Below are 21,343 nucleotides of genomic sequence, written 5' to 3' on the forward strand. Positions count from 1 at the left end.
TTTATAGTAGCCAAGATATGGAAGTAATCCAAGTGTCCATTAGTAGATGACTCGATAAAGAATTAGTAGATGACTGGATATCTGCACGTGCACACATATGCATTCAGTGGAAGATTACTCAGCCATAAAAAAGAATGACATCTTGCCATTTGCAAAAACATGGATGGACCTAGAGGGCATAGTGGTAAGTGAAATAAGTCAGACAGAGAAAGACAGATACCTCATGATTTCACTCATATATGAAGTTAAGAAAGAAAACGAATGAACAAAGAAAAAGACAAACAAAAAAAAACCAGACAGTGAAGTACAGAGAGCAAAATGGTGGTTGCCAGAGGGGAGGTGAGTGAGGGGATAGGTGAACAAGAAAAAAGGGAATAAGAGTACATTTATTTTGATAATACTGATAAATAGATAGAATTGTCGAATTATTATATTTGTACCTGAAACTAATGTAACATTCTATGCTAATTATACTTGAATTAAAAAAAAAAAAGCTTAGACTTTGTGGGGCACGCTCCTATGAGTAATTAAAATTTTAAGGCACTGTTAGGTTGATTAAAAAGAAAACACTCCAGTGTCTGGGGCAGTTGCATGGAAGGGAGGCCGGAATGGCAGATGAGATTATAAAGGCTCAGGCCACTAGACCTGCTAGCAACACAGTCCTCAGGAAGATCATTTGCAAGGAAATCCCAGCCAAAATAATTTCTGAGGATGACCAGTGTCTTGCTTTCCATAACATTTCCCTTCAAGCACCAACACATTTTTCTGGTGATACCCAAGAAAGATATATTTCAGATTTCTGTAACAGGAGATGATGAAAATTTTCTTGGACATTTAATGATTGTTGGCAAGAAATGTGCTGTTGATCTGAGCCTGAAGAAGGGTTATCAAATGGTGGTGAATGAAGGTCCAGATGGGGGACAGTCTATCGCATTAATCTCCATGTTCTTGGAAGTCAGCAGATGAATTGGCCTTCTGGTAAAGCATGTTTTAGGGATTATTTTGCCTTCTCTAGGTAATGATCAATATTTTCAAGTTCTGATATGTTAAACAGTATACTTATTTTTGCCTGTTTATGAAGAGATTGAGGACATACTTTTAAAAACCCATAATTAATAAAAGACAATGTTGCATGGTTAAAACAAAACAAAACAGAAGACTATCCAGTTGCCCAATACAGGAGAAGTTTAAGGGATGTATTGCTAGAGAGTACAGAAAACAGGAAAGAAAGCTTCTGGGAGCAATAAACCAAAGACGATAGAGTGGATGCTAAGACAGCTGCAAAACTCCTAGCAGTCCTATACAAAACCAAAACAGCATCTACATCATCTACATCCATGATGCCATGAAGCCCAATCTCTATTGCAGTTCTGAGTATATGGAGGCTGTAGAGAAAATCTGGTGCCTGAGTGGATTGCCAGTGGTGGTCCTTTGCATCTGACCTTTCACATCTTAACTAGGTCTATCAAGCAAGAGAAAAATACTGCTGAAGCACACTCCCCCAATTCAACCCAAGGAGTATTGAGGCTTTGCAACAACAATGATGACAAAAAAAAAAAAAAAAAAAAAAAAAAAAAAAAGATTTATATGTATTCTCTAGTGGAGGGCTAGCAATAGGAACTCAATAAAACTTTTATTCTTCAGAAAATACAGTAGGGACTCAGGAAACATTTTCTGACAGGAAAAGAGAGGATGGAGGAGGAGAATAGATGGGAGGAGGATGGGAGGAAAGAAACAAGGGAAGGAGGAAAGAAGAAAGAAAGAGAACTTTAAAAAGATCACTTAAATAGGAAATGCTTTTTGTGCTTTGAAAGTTTAAAGGGTGTTATCAGATGATACAGTAAGACATCTAAGTTTCTTCTCATAGGGCAAAGTTCTGGTAAATTTCTCCATGCTGTCTCCTATATGTTCACTCAGATGAGGATTAGAATTAAGAGTTATTCCATTCTCTCCTCTGCTTCCAAGACTCCAATTTTACACATTAGGTCTTTTTATATCATTCCATATGTCCCTAAGTCTCTATTCAATTTTTTCATTTTTCTGTTATCCAGATTGGATAATTCTTATTAATCTATCTTCAAACATACTGATTATCTATGTTCTATTAAGTTCATTCAGTAATTTTTTTTAATTTCAGATATTATTTTTCAATTCTAGAATATACAAATGATTCTTCATTATGTCAGCGGAGATTTCCCTTATTTTCATTCATTGCAAGTGTATTATTCTTTATGTTCTTAAGCATAGTTAAATGGTTACTTTAAAGTCTTTTCTAATTCTGGGGCACCTGGGTGGCTCAGCTGGTTAAGTGTCCCACTCTTGATTGTGGCTCAGGTGATGAGCTCACAGTTTGTGAGTTTGAACCCCGCCTGGGGCTGTTAGTGTGGAGCCTGCTTGGGATTCTCTCCTCCTCTCCTCTCTCTCTGCTCCTCCCTCTGCTCATGTGCATATGTGTGCTCTCTCTCAAATGAGTTAAAAAAAAAAATGTTTTTTGGTAATTCAAAATCTTGCTAACTTCAGAGTTGGTCTTTTTTCTTGAGAATGGGTCATATTTTCCTGATTCTTTGAATTTCAAGTCATTTGGGATTGTATCCTCGACATTGTGAATCTTATGTTTTAGAGGCTGAATTCTTTTATATTCCTCTGAGGAGTGTAGATTTTCTATTTTAGCAAGCAATTATTTGGTTGCACTCAAACTGAAAACACTGCCTCCTGCACAACACCTTAAAGGTTACTTCAGTTTTTTTAATCTTTAGCTGAAGTTGCCTAATGCATGCATGGTCTGACAGCCAGAGGTTTAGGCAGAGTTTATAATAAAACTTGCCTCTCTCTCGAAATCTCTGGGATTTCCCTTACACTTGCCAATAGCTGTGGTTTTCCCCAACATTGTCCTGTAGTTCTTGAGGTCAGAAAAATTGAGAATTTTCTTTAGAGTTTTAGTGACATGTTGATGCCAACTTTGGCCTGCCCAGAAAATAAATATTATTGAAAAATGGGTAATTTTTCATGCACTTCCCTTTTTTAAAGTGTCAACTCCTCTTCAGAATCTGCCTGCTTTTGTTCACTCTCTGATTGAAAAAGTCTGATTACAACTGATCCTAATTACTATTATTTATTTTTTATTTATTTTTTTGTTAGTAATCTCTACACCCAACATGGGTCTCAAACTCATGACCCTGAGATCAAGAGTCACATACTCTTCTGACTGAACCAGCCAGGTGCCCCTGACCAGCCCTAATTATGATTTATAATTAATTACTGAGACTGTGCTCTGCACAGGAACTGTGCTTTAAATATAGGTAGATTATCTTATTTAATCTTACAAGAGTCCCATGAGGGAAGGAAGTGTCAATGTTTACATTTTACAGATAAGGCAATAAAAGGTGAGAAAGATGCAGGTCTTTCTTCGGTAACAGATCTAAACCCAAATGTTTAGGAGACCAAAGTCCATAGTCTTACTGTTGTAAGAAAGAAAATTAGCTCCTACTACCAAAAGGTTCCCTGAGGCACCAAAGACTGCCTTAGGCAGGTTTCTTAATCAGAAGCCAACTTTAAATAGATGATTACAGGTCCTGAGAAATTCTTTTTTTTTTTTTTTTTTTTTTACTCATTTAAAGCAGTGTTTCTCCATCTTGGCTTATCATAAGGATCACCCCAGGGGACTCTCTAGAGATCACAGATTTTGTGAATCAGTCTCCAGGGGCAGGGGCTGGAAATCCAAATATTTAGCGGGCATTCCAGATAAGTCAATGGTCTTCCTAGTTGGAAAACACTTACTTAGAGAAATAAGCACCTGGTATTGAACACTTCATTCACAACTCTTGTGTTACTGAGTATAAATAATGATAGTAATAAGAAATGCTAATCATCACCTAGGGCTTACTCAGGTCTGGCAGGCTCTTTTCTAAGTAGTTTACATGTATTATTTCCTTTAATCCTCCCAACAAATCTATAAGTCATCGCTGTCTTTATGGGGAAACTGAGGCACCAGCTTGCCCACAGTCATACCAGTGAGTCAGGGACGAGAGTTTAGCCAGGCTGTTTGATTCTACACCACTCTTTTTTATCATTGCATTTATTCTGTTTCCATTTGTTCTATCTGTCCTGTCTACCAACCACCACTTCTGAAAAGAGGTTTGGGTAAACATGTGACACAATACATGTTTCCCAAGTACCCAAGAATCAAATTCTTAACTCAGCCTGCAAAGAGTCCTTCTTCCTGTCAGAACCCACTGAAGCTTTGTGTTGTACTCTGGGAAGCTTCAGTAGTTTCTGCTTCTTTGATTACTTTCAGGAGGAAGATTGGAAAAGAGTAGAAAAGAAGCTGGAGAGCTCAGCCAACTGATTTACAACGTGCACCAAATTATTTCCACACATTTACTATAGAAGTCTCTGTGCTAGGTGCCAGTGTATAAACCAGATAAGGAGTTTGCAGTCTAAGGAAGGAGGAAAATAATAAATAAGAATGCCAACTATTGCAAACTGAACTATTGATCATATCACAATCCTTGGGGTCTTTTATAGATTATGGTTGCCACCAAAGAAGTTTGAAGTGGATAGGGTGGGCTGTTTCCTTACAGCAGGTTATGCTAAAAGCAAGTCTCAGGCCAGAAGATAGATATTTGTCAACTAAAGTTTTATTAGCAAAGCAAGTATCAAAAAAACAATTCATATGACTTCTGTAGACTGGAGAAAGCCTCTACTCTCTTTCCTTTCAGTTGCTTTAACCATTAACTTTGCATGAAAGTTTCATTCTAGTTTAATGGCAAGTTTCCAGAGGCAGGATACTGTCACTCCAACAGCCTGACAGAATCTAGAGTTCATGGCTACAAACCAGACCTCTTTACATGTAAACCCTAGGGGTATAGTCATAAGCCTCGATGGATTCTTATATTCTATTCATGCTTTTTATTAAACATTTAATGTATATTAAATACCTTAATATCACAACTAACACCTCATTTCTGATATTCCCCACATTAAGCAATAGACTCTATTTTACATAAATAGAAGCCTGTTTCTGACATCAAATATGCCAATTAAAACATTCTGTTGTTGATGGAGATGTGGATAATATGAGGGCCAGTGATAGTGATATGCCCTGATTCGAGAGACCCCCCCCCCCCTTCCCCGAAAACAAACGACCAGAGTCCAGAGTCAAAGCCAAGCGGCAAGGGTCGTTTATTGCAGGTTCGAACCCGGTCCTCAGCGCACTCGTTGCCGGTGACACTAAGAGACACCAAGCAAGGATCTTACAGCTTCTTTTATAGACAGGCACAAACAAGTTAGGGATTTTTTTGAGGTTACAGAGCTGTTATTGGTTGACATTTAAATTTGAACGCTCAGCAGAACTTGTTTGGTTCCCGCCTTTATTTCAAACCACTCAGCAGAATTTGATTGGTTCCCGCCTTTAGGTCAGACTACAACCAGCGCGCCATGGCTGGTTTCAGGAACGGTGGGGGGAGGGGAAAGATCTTTTCTTTGCAATTGTGAGTACACCTGGTAATTTTTTTCTTAGCCTCTCAATAGCTACCTCTGGAGTTAGTCCTTTCTGATAGAATGTTATCTCATCCCTCAGTTGTACTTAATTAGCACACTAGCTGACTACTTCTTGACCTTGCTTTCTACATCAATTCCTAGGTATTGGTTTAATCTAAGTTTTGCATTTTATAATATCATATTGTAATGTTAAAGAACTTTAAGATAATTGCAAACATTGTAACAACAAATAAGAAAACAGAAACCATGGTAAATGCTGTAAAAGAAGCCCATTACTGGGTGTTTTGGCAGAATATTAGAGAGCAAACCAGTTTCCTCTCACCAGAGTCCTTTCCCTCCTTCCCTCCCCCTCCTCCCCATCTCTAAGGGACTAGGGAAGGGGGATTTGAGAGTCAGAGAACATCTCTCCTACTTTTCCTCTTCTAGTCTTACTGCCTCAGTTGTTCAAAAGTACAAGTAGTAGTTGCAGAGCAGAGAATGTTCAGGCAGGTGGGGAAAATAGAAAATCATGAAAGAGAGGACAGAAAACCTTAATGCCAGGGTTTGAGAAATAAGCCCACTGCCCCAGTCAAAAGAGGGATGCAGAGACTTGGAACACAGTGAAGCAAGGCTTTAATCAACGTTCTTGCAAGAGCAGGTGTCTGATAGGCACACTCGGGGCAGTTACAGAAGGCAATTTATCTCCTAGTGTGCAAGTCCCTCCACTGGTTCCTCATTGGCTGAGTGCTGTAGAAGTTACAGCCTTACCCAGAAGTTGCCTATGCCCAAGTAAGGCCAAGAAGTGGTCTGATTGAAACAAATGTACATTCTTTGAGGTGACGCAAAGACTTCAGTTCTTTGGCACATGCTCATTGCATAGCCCATGAAAAATAAGCCCACAAAATGGAGAGGGGAAGAAGAACCGGGAAGTGAAGGGTCTAAGGGTTAGGGACTCCATTGTGGTGTGTGTGGGGGGGAGGGGGTGTTTCTTACATAGTTCTAATAGGTTGTAAACCTATTGGTAACTAGACAGCACAGCTTTTATTTGGTCTTTCTGGAAATGAATCATCTCACTTCTCACACAGGGATCAGCAGGGAAGCTTCCTGAAATCACCCTAACCTATACCTTCCCCAGTCACCAGCAGAGCTCCTCTAGTGGTCTCAGTGGTCCTCAGACACATGGATTCCTCAGAGTGCATGGAGTGTCACATTCTAAGAGCCCTGTTTCCTCTCACTAACCAGCTCTCACCTGCCTTGTCACCACTGCTTCCTCCACCAGTTGTCCTTCCCAGCCCCTCCTCTCTATTCAGCGTGACCTAAGGCTTCTCTAGAGGAGCAATATCTGGCTCTTCTTACCTTCCAACACAGATTTCCTCTGCTTCCTATTGCCTAAATGATGACAACTAATGGATTCTGTTCATTTTTATACTTCCACTGGTGTGTCTTCATTGTTGTTGTTGCAATAAAAAAGTTATGTTTTGCATGTTGATTATGCAAAGAAATCAAGCAATATGTAAAGGAATAAGGAATAAAGCAATAATCATCTTAAATCTTACAACCCAAAGAGAACTACTGTTAGCAAACTAACTTTTAATTATCTTGCTACATATAAATACACAGAAGTGCATAATTTTACATAAGCAAGACCTTATTACACATGTTAGTTTTAGCACAGCTGTGTTTCTTTTTGTTAACATATTTTGGCTTGCTTCCACACTTATACATTCTAATATAATCATACACAAACAGGTACACATATATGGGAGAGTTGTCATGTTTGTTTTCTAATAAAAACGTGGTGTACATTCTTCCCTTCATCTTGCTTTTTATCACTTAACAATGCATTATGGAAATTCCTCCAAGCCAAAGGTTTAAATTTCATTCTCTTTAATGATAACATAATATTCCAGGGTATCAATTACCAGAATTTAATCCTCCCCGTAATGATGGACATTTACATCGTTTATAGGTTTGTTTGTTTGTTTGTTTTTTGGAGGAGGGCACTACAAACAATGTATGAATACGTATCCTATTACATATGTCCTTTATATATTGGTGCTTTTATTGTTTTGACTACAAAGGAAAAATCTGTAGGCAATTAGGGATTGCTTTAAAATTTTTCAGTATTACAAATAAAATTGCAATGAACATTCCAGATTATATCTTTGATTGTTTCATTAGGTTAAATTCCTAAAGTTAGATTGGTAAATTATGAATTAGAACATTTTTAAGATTCTTAATGCACATTGCCAACTTGTTCTCCAGAAAGATTATGGTTGCAACCTTTTCAATCTTTCTAGAGGAATGTGAGAGACCTTTTTTGAGAACACCCTCACTGCTACAGATGTTCTGGTACTTATTTCTTTATTAACTCTACTTCATAAGATCATCTTTAACCACATCCATCACTCTGTGTGTCCACCTCTCTTGCTGGATCCTGAAAATCTTGACACTGAGTGGGTCATGGGTAGTGTCCTTTTTTTTTTTTTTTTTTTTTTTTTTTCTTTTTTTTTTCTTTTTTTTTTTTTTTTTTTTTTTTTTTTTTTTTTTTCCTTTTTTTTTTTTTAAGGTGGCACTCTTTGTGGAGTATCTTTAATAACTTATGGAGCAAAAAGAATTTTCTTTTACTTTGGGGCAATTTTCACTACTGCTGATTACAAGTTACATACCCCAATACATCCACTAACTTTATCTTCCAAGGTAGACAGGGTTTATCCCTTGGGGTTTATAATGGATATAAAGTATATTGATGGGGGTGACTTCTTGACAAAAGCCAGACAATATTAAACTGGAAGAGGCTTAAAGTCCTCATTTTTTCAAGACACTTGCTTCTCAAAACTGCTGTATCTGGAAACCAAGTGTCCACAAGAATTTATTGATGATTCTCAAACCTAATATCCATCAGGATCACCTGAAAGGTTTGTTAAAAGACCTGTGGCTGAGGTGCACCTGGGTGGCTCAGTTGGTTAAGCATCTGACTCTTGATGTCGGCTCAAGTCATGATCTCACAATTCCTGAGTTCCAACCATCCAGCACCCCCCATCAGTCTCTGGGCTGACAGCACAGAGCCTGCTTGGGATTCTGTCTTCCTCTCCCTCTGCCCCTCCCCAACTTGCTCACACACTCTCTCTCTCCCTCTCTCAAAATAAATAAAAATAAGCTTAAAAAAAAAAAAAAAGAACTATGGCTGAGCTCTAACCCTAAAGTTTCTGATTCAGTGTGTCAGAGGCAAGGTTGGATAATTTGCATTTCTAACAAGGTTTTAGGTGGTACTAATGATGTTGGTCCTTTAGCAACACTTAAGAGCCACTGTTCTCTGTCCTATCCTCCCCCACCTGCTCTGGTAATGGAGCCTCACTTCGAAGCTCTATTCTCTATAAAGTATCCCTCTTTTTATTCTGTCTTTCGTGACAGTAAGGAACAGCTGGCCAGCACCTTCCTCATTATAACCTTTCATACCCTTGAAGAAGAAGATTTGGTTTTCCTCATCCTCCTTTTCACCTGAGTCCTGATTCCCTCAGCCTTTCCTTATAATCAAATTTTCCTACCAATTCATCATTTTTATTATTCTTCCCTGAAGCCCATTTTGAATTTCCACCCCACCCACTCCTGTCCCCACTTCAGTTAATAAGGAGATAGGAGGGGAAGGGAAGGCGCTAAACAAAAACCTTGAATGCATAGCTTTTTGCTATTCCTGCCAGAGGCTGTGGCCACAATATTTAAGAAGTGTCATAGAAATTGGTGATTTTTTTCCCCTCAGTTTTTTATTTCAAAGATTATAGCATTCCATAAATGGGTACAAACTATTGGTCACTTTCTTCATACTTATTCACACATAATCAACGGCATCTTTTGGTAATAAACACCCATTTACTTAGTCTACAAGTATTTTTTGAACATTTAGAACAGGCCAGACATTGTGAATACCATATCTAGTGGATGTGGCATTAACTTTCGGTCAGGACAACTTGTCTGGGCAGGTCCTAACAGACTGAGAATATGAGAAATGTTTTCAACAACCCCACCTACGGTATGGCTGAAAGATAAGTTTTATCAACGCAAAATTATTTTAGCCTCTTCCAAATCCACTGTTCATATGGAAAGGGACCTAGATTATGGTCAACTTTACATTATTTACAGGAGATAATAATATTTTTTATAGTTCAAGTTAGTATACAATTAACAATCATTTCTGTTTGTCTTTGGGGAATGTTCTGAAATATGCATATTTCATTCAATGCTGCCATGAATAGCACTGATTACACAAAAAACTACGTCTGAAACTATCTTAGCCCTCAAATGGTAGGAGAGAGGGAGGTCCTTGTGATCTCTTTTCTAAGAGCTCTAATTCCATTCATGAGGGCTCCCTGAGTAATTCCATTATCATGACTTACGCAACTTTCAAAGACCCCACATCCTAACACGATACACTATGCATTAGAATTTCAACATATGCATTTGGCTATGGGAAGGAAGGAAGGGGCAGATGACAAAAATGGTATGCCTATAGGAGAAACTTTTTTTTTTTTGTGGTTACTAGATGATTTTCCCCATGCCCTGAACACTATTCTGTACTCTGAGGCTGCAAAACTTTGCGTGGTGAATTATAATATACGCTCTTGGTGCTATGCATTCTTGGCACTGCACTTGTGGTTTGGGGACACCAGATGGTTCAGTGGGCCAGGTAGCACTCTTCTCAGGTTACCCTGTGTGGTTGTGCTCTGCAAATGAATTGTTTAATCTTCTTCCTACCAGTTATTCTGGCTTTTCATGAATGAGTTTTGATTCCTAATGTCCAACAAAATGTATGTAAATAATAGTGCTGAACCTATCTCAACGTAGCAACAATAATAAAACTATCCAGGGAAATGGGAAAAAGCAAGTTTTATACCTCAAGTCTCTTTCAAGGACATGACCATGGAAAAGAGAAGAAAAATCTGCAGGCAATTAGGGATTTGGTGGAAGTGCTTTGACCTAACAATAATCAGACTTTACTATAGCTGATGCCAGTCTGTCGCTTCCAAGAATTTGAAGAAAATGAGGATTGATTTCCAACGTGCAATACCAGGGCCACATTTCCTTAAGGGGCTGTGCTAATCCTATACTTTCTGATATCAGTTCTATTCCACCCAGGAACACATGGCCACAACCCCTAGAGAAGAGAGTCAGGAAGTGAACTCAGAGGCAAGCGTTTTAACTTTCTACCCTCCAAACTAATTTTGATACTTTATGTGAATATTTTAAATAAAGTGTTAATCGATCAAATCCAACAGTACATGAAAATAATAATCCACCTTCACCAAGCATATTTTTTTACAGGAAATTTGTTAGCATACATTTAAAAAGTCAAAGTAAGTAGGAAATGTTGTAAGATAATAGTACATTCTGTAAAGACAGTTCATAAAAATTTACTCCCATTCTTAATTCTAAGGTCTGTAAAAATTTAGAAGACTATTTTCCTTCCTATAATGATGGGTACCTGTCTCAAACCAAAAAAAAAAAAAAAAAAAAAGATATTGGTAAAATACGGTAAGCATTTGTATTAAAATCTGCATGAAGCAAGAAGGCCTACTACAGAATTATTACACAGAATCCATTTCTTCCTTCAAAAATATAGATTAAACCCCGGGTGCCTGGGTGGCTTAGTCCGTTAAGCCAACTCTTGTTTTTGGCTCAGAGCATGATCTCACGATTTCATGAGTTCCAGCCTTGTGAGTCTCCACACTGACAGCATGGAACCTGCTTGGGATTCTCTGTCTCCTTCTCTCTCTGTCCCTCCCCTACTCGCTCTGTCTCTGTCTCTGTCTTTTTCTAAATAAATACAAATATAAAAATATAAATATAGCTCATACATTTTTCCAGGCACTGGGGGTATAAAAATGAACAAAAGAGTCCATTGTCTTGAAAGTTCTCACCCAACAGGAAGATATAAAGACATAGCTACTGGAAAAGAGAAAGAAAATTGTTACTGTGAAAGAATTTCAATCTCAAGTGGATTCAGAGAATATAAAATAAAAAAAATCTCATGCATTTGTTGTCCTCAGGAAAACAAAACTTAAGGACTGAAAGATTTCCTTTACATACCTGATTTACAGAAAAGTGATAAGATTGAAATTTTCTTAAATGATAGAGAGTTGGTCAGGTGTTGCCTTATATTAACCTTGGGAACTTTTACTTATGGTTTCCAGAGGAATGAACAAGAAACCACCCGGGTCCTGCTAGTTTCACCAAATAAGCTGAATTGAGCTTTGTGTGACTGGATTGGTTTTTTCTGCTCAGGGAATTTTTAAAGCTGGTCTCCACTTGTTTTTGATTTTAACTGGTTCTAACTCAACTCTCTCCTTTTTACACTCCATGCCCATAAATACAGCCCACCCCAAGCCCTCCACAGAGTTGCCCGTAGCTTGCTGCAGTTTGCATGCCCCAAACTGCAAATTCCTCTCCTATTCCCAAATAAACTCATCTTTTTGACAATTTTGAGTTTGGCTCAGTTTACCTCTTTATTTAGGTTGACATTACTGACAGACCATGTACATTTATGTAGATAGTAATTTCTATAGAAAATATCAGATAGTAAACTGAAAATAAACTAGAATTAATAAGTGAGATGAAAAACTTAAATGTCTCCAAATTAATATTGGGAAGAAATGTTATTAAGAAGTAATGAAAAGAGGGGTGCCTGCATGGCTCAGTGGGTTAAGCATCTGACTTTGGCTCAGGTCATGATCTCGTGGCTCCTTCATTTGAGCCCTGTTTCCAACTCCCTGCTGTCAGTGAAGAGCCCACTTAGGTCTTTCTCTCTCTCTCTCTCTCTCTCTCTCTCTCTCTCTCTCTCTCTCTCTCTGCCCCTTCTCGGCTCTCATGGGTCCAGTTGTGCACTCTCTCGCTCTCTCTCAAAAATAAAAAAAAAATAATAAAAATAAAAAATTTAAAAAAATAAAGTAAGAAAAAGATAAAGTAGCTTAGGCGTCTTACCAAGGAACACGCAACACCAGATGAATGTGAAGGGTACCAGAATAAGCCGCCCCAAATTATGCCTCTTTGGCATATGGATTTTTCTGAGCTAAAGGCCAATGAGACTGGTAAAGGCAGGGAAAGCTATTTACCTCTCCCTAACTGCCTAAAAATAGAGCATAAAGGTCCCCCTTGATAAAGAAAATTTCCCTTCATAGGCATCTCCAGACCTGGAAGAGAGCTAGCCCTGAGATAATTCTTACCAACTCAGGGATTCTTATTTGCATCAGACAACACTTATGGACCACCCATTTCCTCCCTTCTCCATCCTGTAACTTGCCTCCTCAGCACAGAAGTCCCAAATCCCTTGGCCTTCATATAGAGTGAGATATTACAAAATTTCTACTCTGACCACTTCTTTGAGTCTCATTTCTTCATAAAATCCCAATCATCAGTTATTATAAGTAACTAAAATTGTATTTTCTCTTGTCAATCTGTCTTTATTAGTGTGATTCTCAGTCCCCAGCCACTAGACCTACGGGGGTAGAGGAGAGGTGCCCCCCACCCCCACCCCCTGTCTAAAAGTGAAATCATAAAGTTTAGAGAGACCCCCCCCCCAAAAATATGACTAAATGCAGAGGCATACTAATTAAACAGAATACAATCTCAATTTCTTCCAAAATGACATATAGTTTGAATTCAAGTTCAATTAAAATTGCAGTGAATTTTTTTTTTACCTTGACAGAAGTGATTCTAAATTTAATCTGAAAAAAATAAAAGGCAAGGCTAGCCAAAAAAAAATCTTGAAAAACATGAATGTTAAAGGAAGTATTTCTTTAGCAGATATTTAAAGTCTTCAGGGCTACAGTAGTAATTTTTAAAGTGTCTGATTCTGAAAGAAGATACAGGCAAAATAACACAACACAAATTTATAGGAAAAGGAATAGATTAGCCAATAAATGATTTGGGGAAAATTGACAATTAAAAATAATCCATTTCAAAACTACAGGTTAATTTTAAAAGTTGAATATAAAAATAAGTTCCTCAAAAAGTTAAAATAGAATTGCCCTAAAGACCCAGAAACTACACTCTGAGGTATACACTCAAAATAATTAAAAGCAGGTATTCAAGCAAATACTGTACACAAATGTTCATAACAACACTATTCACAATAGTCAAAAGTGAAAATGACCCAAATGTCTATCAGTGGGTGCATGGATAAACAAAATATGATGTATCATGTAATAATCATATAAAGGATAGAAGTGGTTATACATGTTCCAAGCTGGATGAATCTCAGAAACATTATATGAAGTGAAAGGAGCCAGACAGAAAAAGGTCACATATTGTGTGGTTCCATTTATGCAAAATATCCAGAATAAGTAAATCCATAGAGACCAAAGGTAGATTCGTGGTTGCCAGGGGCTGGGGGAGTAGGAAGTAAAGAATGGTTGCTTAATGGTATTGGGGTCTCCTTTGAGGGTGATGAAATGTTTGGAACTAGATATGATGGTTATACAACATTGTGGATATACTAAAGTCACTTTAAAATTGGTAATTTGGTTATGTGAATTGCACCTCAATAAAAATGTAAATGAACAAAATTACAGAAAAAATATGGGTGTACAGCCTCCAAAATCTGAATTTGGAAAAGTTTTCTAAATATAAAATCGTGAAAGAAACCCAAAGAAAAGATAAATACACAGGAGATATGCAAATATTTAACATTAAGTGAGTCAAACTTAATAAAAAAACTGCACTATATAGATCCATTACTCAAGGAATGCAAGAATCACTAGGTCCCCAAACCTGCCCTTTCCCATTCATCTCTTCTCTGCTTCTTCAACCTCTGCTGGAAAAATTCAACACCTTTTGTTAGTCTGTTCTACAGTACCAGCTGAAAGAATATCAGACAGATATATAAAATTGCTGTTTCACACCTTGCCAGCATCATAAAATAAGGCTTAGTATAGGGTTAATGAAGGACCCTATTTATGCCCACAGAGTGTTGAATTTAGAAAGGAGCAGATCGTAACAAGATTTGCCATGAGTCTCAGTCTGGTTAATCTATAAACAGATTTCATTAGATATTTATTTAGATGCTCTGTACAGATTGCTTTAATTTTGAAATTAAGTCCCAGGTTGGCAGTGGAATTTTAAATACTTGAATTCTAGAAAGGCAGCAGCTTTTAACCTTTGCACTTCTCTTTTAAAAGCTAATTAGGAAATTAAATCCAAAAGGACTGAATCCATAAAATGTTGGCGTTGTAACGCTGATGGAAAAATGTAAGTCACCTGCTATTTTGGTGTCATCCCCTGATTAGTCATTGAAATGAGATATTCAAAGAAATTTTTAAAGATTTTAAAAAATAATTTAGGAGAGCCACAACCTTTGTTAATATTAGAAATTTTATTGCTTGGAAAATTAAATCTGAACAGAGAAGTATTGTAGATTTTCCTATCACTCGTGGCTAAACGTTTTCTTCATGTATTACGCACTCGATCAGTCGGTAAACTTTGGGGATGATTTGTAGTGGCGTTGTCAGCTGGAGCTCCAGAGCCTGCCCATTATCTCGGTAGGTGCCCTGCCCCCCTGTGGGTACTCACCGCAGACGCCTGGAGTCCACTGGGGATGGGGGAAGCACTCAAGCTTCTTCTACCTCCAAAGGCATTTCCAGCCTGTGAGCACTTGAAATGCTCAGCGACACTCAAAATTCCCCTTTCCTTCAGCTGAAGGTTCCATTTACAGCTGTGACCCTCGACCTCTTCAAGTGAGTTGAAAATACCTTCTGACAGACGTAACGTTTTTCTCTTTTGTCTTGAATCTGCCCACAGTCCTATGAAATCCTACCATTATACGTGGATAGAGATCCACGTGTGTGCGCCTCAGCTATGTGCTTCCTAGGACTCATCCGTCAGCATCTCCATCTAAACTTCCTTCTCTCAAATACCAATTGAGTGAAGTATATTTCTGGTTAACTTAATCCGCATGCACACTTCCCACCCCCCCCCCCCAATGTTTTTAAGGACCCACCTTCTATCTGATGCTTTCCTAGGCACAGATGAGAAAACACAGACTCAGGTCCTCACGTGTTTAGGAGAGGCAGAAATGTAAATTAGTAATTTAAATAATATGTCAGATTCCAGGAGAGAAGCCTCAAAAGGGAAGAGCAGGCCCACAAAGGAGGGTGGGCATAGCTCTGCCTAGAAATTTGGGAGTCAGGGGTGAAGTAGATCTTGAAAGGCAAATGATGTGTTTGCTTCCAGTTGTGGAGTGGAAGAAAAGAGCGCATTCCTGACTGGTAGCTAGTCTCCAAAGACAGTCACCATCAATTCCTTCCCTCCTCATGCATGTATCATGTATATGCACTATGTTCCTCACATCAAGAGCTGGAACTAATTCCCCCACCTTAGAATATGGACTAACCTTAGTGACTCCTTCTAACTAGTAAAATGTGGCCGAAGTATACTGTGCAACTTCTAGACTAGGTAAGAGAGGACCATGCCACTTCTACCCAGTCTGTTTGGGACGCTTGCTCTTGAAACCTAAGCACCATGTTGTGAGGAAGCCCAGGCCACAAACAGGGACCCATACGGAGAGGAACCAAGGGCCCCCAGCTGTCAGCTCTGGTCGAGCTCCCAGGCCACAGCCACTATTAATTGCCAAACATGTAAATGAGGAAACCTTTGAGATGACTCCAGCCCCAGCCACCATCCGACCCAAACTCATGAGAGAACCAAAAAAAAAAAAAAAAAAAAAAAAAAATCACCTCATGGAGTCCAATCAATCTCTACTACCATGAAAGACAATAATAGTAAATGATTGTTGGTTTCAGTTATAATGTTTTGGAATGCTTTCTTACATAGCAATAGAAGACTAGAACACAGACAATGGAGGAAGCCAATGGAAGGGACAGGGACACTGAACAAGAGCGTGACTTTGGGCATCATAGGCTCTCCCAGAGATTGAGGAAAGGGAAAAGGAAAGCTTGGCATAAAGCTGCAGGATCAGGGGCAGGATATGGACACTTGTTGATGCCATATCAAGGGGGAAGGATTCTATCATGGGGGCAATGAGGAAGCCATTGAGGTCTTGGTGGGGGAAGAGAGGTTAATAGGATAAGATCTGGGGAAGCCCATCTAGCAGCAGTGTGCAGAAGGGTTCGGCCTGTAGAGAATACTGTGTTCTTCCCAGCAGGAGAGGATGAGGGCCTTGAAATAAAGTGAGAGCAGAGGAGATGAAGGGGCAAAGATAGATTTAAACATGCTAATGGAGATAATCTACAGGATTTGGAGATTGTCCGGGTTTGAGACTGAGGGGAGGAGAAATTAAAACTCATTAATTTATTACATTCTGATTGAGAGCATACTAAGTACTAAGCATACTTCTGGGCCCTGAGGATAAAATGGTGAATAAGACATTTGGGGCTCTCATGAATTTATATTCTAGTGCAAAAGAAAAACAAATGGTTTGAAGTGAGTTTAAGACTCAATTTCCAGTTAATGCCTTTCTTATTAATTTGTCTTATCATTTGTCATGAAGTATACAGGAGAAATGGACAATTTTCCAGAAAGTAAAATGAACTCCTTAATTCAATATTCTAATTGTGATCCATGAAGGAGATTATCTGGGTACTCGGGCAAATTCAAGACATGTTTTTGAACTTTTGATACTGTTAGACTCCACATGGAAATCCAGACCCATGGGGTCCAAGGAGTACTCTAGGATGTCTATTGTGGTCTTTGATCCCTGATACCAATGGCACATTGCAAAAGGAATCATGAATGATATACTTTAGCCAGGAATGAAGTGATTTTCACTCATTTTTCTATAATCACGCACATATTGATTCAATAAATATCCATCATTCTGACGGCTGGACATGTTACAGTGAAAAAGAGAAAGAAAATCCCTTAGTTCATGGGGCTTATATTGTTTTTAGGAGGACAGATCATTAAACTGGTAAAGAAACAACATAGTATCAATGTATTAGCTTCCTTTTGCTGTCATAACAAAATACCATAAACTTAGCGGCTTACAACACTATACATCTATTACAGTTCTGGAGTTCAGAAGTCTGAAAATTGATCTTATGGGTTAAAATCAAAGTGTCAGCAAGACTGTATTTCTTCTAAGAATCCATTTCCTTGCCTGTCCAGCTTCTCAAGGTTACCTTCATTCCTTGGCCTACAGCCCCCTTCCCACAATGGAATCACTCTGACTTCATCTTCCCTTGTCGTATCTCATTCTCTGGCCTGATCCTCCTGTCTCCCTTTTATAAGAACTCTTATCCCTCCCAGATTATCCAGCATGATTTCTTCATCTCCATATTCTTACCTTAATCATGTCTGCAAAGTCCCTTTCACCATGTAAGGTAACACATATATTGGTAGATTCTGAAGATTAGGATTCAGACATCTTTGGGGACCATCATTCAGCCAACCGCAGTCAAGTACTGATTGCTATGAAGAAAAATAAAGCAAGGCAAGCAGATAGAAAGTGTGACTTGGAAGAAAAGAATTAAAGATGAGGTCAAAAGGGGGATCTGATTATGTAAAGACTAGGGATTTTGTTCTTGGGATGTTAGGAAAACTAAAGGTGTAGAATGATTTGGCATCTGGTTTTGAAGGTTCATTTGATGCTGTGTGTGAAGAACATCCAGGAATTTCATTTCCAAAGAGGAACAGGAAAAAGGGACTAAAGAGCAATGTATGGTCAAGGGAGGTGGTTTTTTGTTTCTGTTTTGTTCCTTTTATTATTATTAGTTTTTTAATTGGAGATACTAGCAAGTCAATGTGCTGATGGGAATTGTGTAGTAAAGAGGGGAAACACATGACACACAAAGAAAAGGGGTTAAAGCAGAGGCAAGGTCCTGGACTGGGAAAGAGGACAGGAGGATACAGTGTACAAGTAGAGGGGCTCATTTCTGATAGGAACAGAGAGACCTTTCTTTCTTCATTAACAAGGAGGGGAGAGTGGAACAAGAGGGAAGAGACACACAGGGAGACCAGTACATTGTACCTGTTTTCCTGGTGAAATAAACAGCAAAGGCATTGTTAAACATGAGTGTGGGAGAGGAAATAGTAGTCATAAGAAAGAAAAGTAAGTGTGACATATTTATCCAAGAGAGTGAGAGAATGCATTGACTATGAAAATGTCCTGGGCAATAGTGAAAGCCCCTCAAGGATGGTAGTCATTAATTTAAAGCCAGCATGGTGTATGCTTCTTCCCAGCCACAATCAGCTGCTCAGAAAAAGTAATGGAGAATGTGAAAAGCTTGATTTAATCAGGGTTAGAGGTTTGAATGGATATGAACACAATGGAGAGAGAAGGGACAGAATTTGAGGGTGATGCAAGGGAGCAATTGTAAGTCTGGCTATGGCATCTAAGTTGAAGAAAGGAGGGAACTGAGGGCATGGGGCAGTGAAGGACAGTAGAAGGAGGTAGCGTCAATGGATGGAAGGTCCCAGGTGGGTAAAAAATTATTGGCATGAGGGTGTTAAAGTAAGTGAGCTGGAAAAATAGGAGATAGTGATCAGAGTAGGGTGCCTCAAATTGAGATTTTTGAGGTGATATAGGTACTGGTAAGTAAGCATACCAGGGGTTTGTATAACTAAGGGGCAATGGAAGATAAAATTATTAGATGCAAGGCCAAGGTGTTGAATGAATTATCCATACAGATATTTAAAAACATAAAGAATAATAACAGAGAGTGGTGGAGAAATTTCCAGTAATCCAAGGCCCAAATTCTTCAACAAATAAAAACAAAAGATTGGAAGAATGGTGATTATTAAAAGGAGGGCTACCAAATAGTACAATTACAGACATTTGAGGTGACCAGGGAAAATAATGGTAATAGATGGTAATAAAAAGCATGGCCACTCTGTGGGGTGCCTGGGTGGCTGTCGGTTAAGCATCCAACTTCAGCTCAGGTCATGATCTCACTGTTTGTGAGTTTGAGCCCCATGTCTGGCTCTGTGCTGATGGCTCAGAGCCTGGAGCCTGCTTTAGATTCTGTGTCTCCCTCTCTCTCTGCCTCTCTCCCCTGCTCACACCCTGTCTCTGTCTCTCAAAAAATGAATAAAAATGTTAAAAAAATAAAAAAAAAGCGTGACCACTCTAGGTATGGTGGTGGGAAAGAAAACAGCCATCATTTGAAGAGAGCTACAGCAAAAGCACTGGCTTCAAGGGACAGCCAGATTTCCATAAGAGCAAGAAGATTAAAGGAACTTTGAGGATTTAGGGGATTTTGCTGATGACACTCTGAGTTCTAGAGAATACAGCTGTAAAATTTAGGGGCTTGGAGGAGTAGGAGCTTAAGCCAGGAGAGAGCTACACAGAACTGTAATGGGGTTAATGCCCTGGGAGGCTTGGGCTTTCTGTGGGGACTGTGGTCACAAGGGATATAGGGAATCATGGGATTAATCTTAGGGCAAGGGTCAGTAAGCATTTTCTGTAAAGATAGTAAACACTGCAGGCTATGTGGAACATTAAGTTCTCTGCCACGATCACTCAGCTCTGCCATTGCAGAGCAAAAGCAGCCTTTGACAATGCATAAATGAATGGGGGTGGCTGAGTCCCAATAACACTTCACTGCAATAAACTGGCAGTTAGCTGACCCCTGTCTTAGGTGTAGTTGGTTGATGAATTCTGGGGACTATAATTCAGGCAGTTGCAGGGATATAGCAGGTAGAGGTGGTTCAGGAGAAGGGTGATAAGGATGGTGTTCTCACTGGAAATTCATGTTCTTCTAGGGCTCTCCATCCTGCCAGTGGAGTGAGAGCCAGGTACTCTCCTGTGTGACATTTGGATCTCTGTAGGCCCACGCAGATCCTGCTGTGGCGTCCTGGGTTTCAGCTAGAACAATGTGTGGATGGTACAGTCTTCCTCCCAGATACAAGTGATGAGAGAGAGCCATTTTTCAGGGAAAGATGGTGAATTTCATTTATAATGTTGCCTATGATTTGTCTATGAGACATCAAAGTAGAGATGACCAGGAGCCGGTTGGGATACGGAGCTCAGAAAATGTCTAGTTGGGACATGTGGAGGAAGGCATTGTTCTTGGGGAGGAAATACATTGAAGTCTCTCCCAGGCTCCAGTTGGAGGTGATCTCCCTGGGAACATTGAAGGGCAGACAGAGATACCCAGTTATAAAAATCCCCTCTGAGTCCTGAAGTTCTCAGTTGTATATATTGACAGAATCAATCTCATGTTTTCCGAATCACATCCTCATTTTATGCTAGATGAGCACCAAGGTTCTGCAGAGTAGAAGACAAAGTTTCTACCATGCACGGATCAGTGAGATGCGTTACTTGAGTGAGGTTGTATACCGAGAAATGAATGCATGGAAAAAAGTCTTGAATCTTCTGCAGTTTTTCAGTACAGCAGGACTCATTAATGAGTTGGCAGGATGAAATCCCCTTCCCCCTTTTGATGACTCGTTTTCTGGCCCATCATCACCTCTAGGAAAGGACAAAGAAATAAGAAGGTGCTATGTAAATCTTTTGACATTACTACAAATTAATAGCTTCTGTAGAGAGAAGTAATAGAAACGGTTGCATAAGAGGACATTTTCAGGTTGTGTCTTTGCCCAGAGAACCCAAGAAAGTTGGGATGAGGTAGTGGGAAAGTGGTTTGTACTGGGAATCTGAAGACCTGGACTTGAGGTGCTTAGGGCACAAATAGGACACCTGACTTTGGATTCCTCACTTAACCTCTCTGCACCCGTGTTTTCACTTATAAAGCATCAACTATGTGCCAGGCCTGTGCTGGACACCTTATATCCTTCTTGTTTCATTTAATAATTCCCACCTAGAACAAGATTGGATGAGAACCCCATACGAGGCGGATCCAAAAGCACTTTGTAGACCATAAAGCAATATGCCAACATAAGGCGGTATAGAACACTA

At 39.1% G+C, this 21,343-nt stretch overlaps 1 pseudogene; it reads left to right on the forward strand.

Annotated features, from left to right (window-relative positions):
- Window positions 1–453: 453 nt before the first annotated feature.
- On the forward strand, window positions 454–20,848 carry LOC101096782 (annotated as a pseudogene).
- Window positions 20,849–21,343: the final 495 nt, after the last annotated feature.

This window comes from Felis catus, chromosome A1 (assembly GCF_018350175.1).
Source record: "Felis catus isolate Fca126 chromosome A1, F.catus_Fca126_mat1.0, whole genome shotgun sequence".
In the NCBI taxonomy this organism is placed as follows: domain Eukaryota; kingdom Metazoa; phylum Chordata; class Mammalia; order Carnivora; family Felidae; genus Felis; species Felis catus.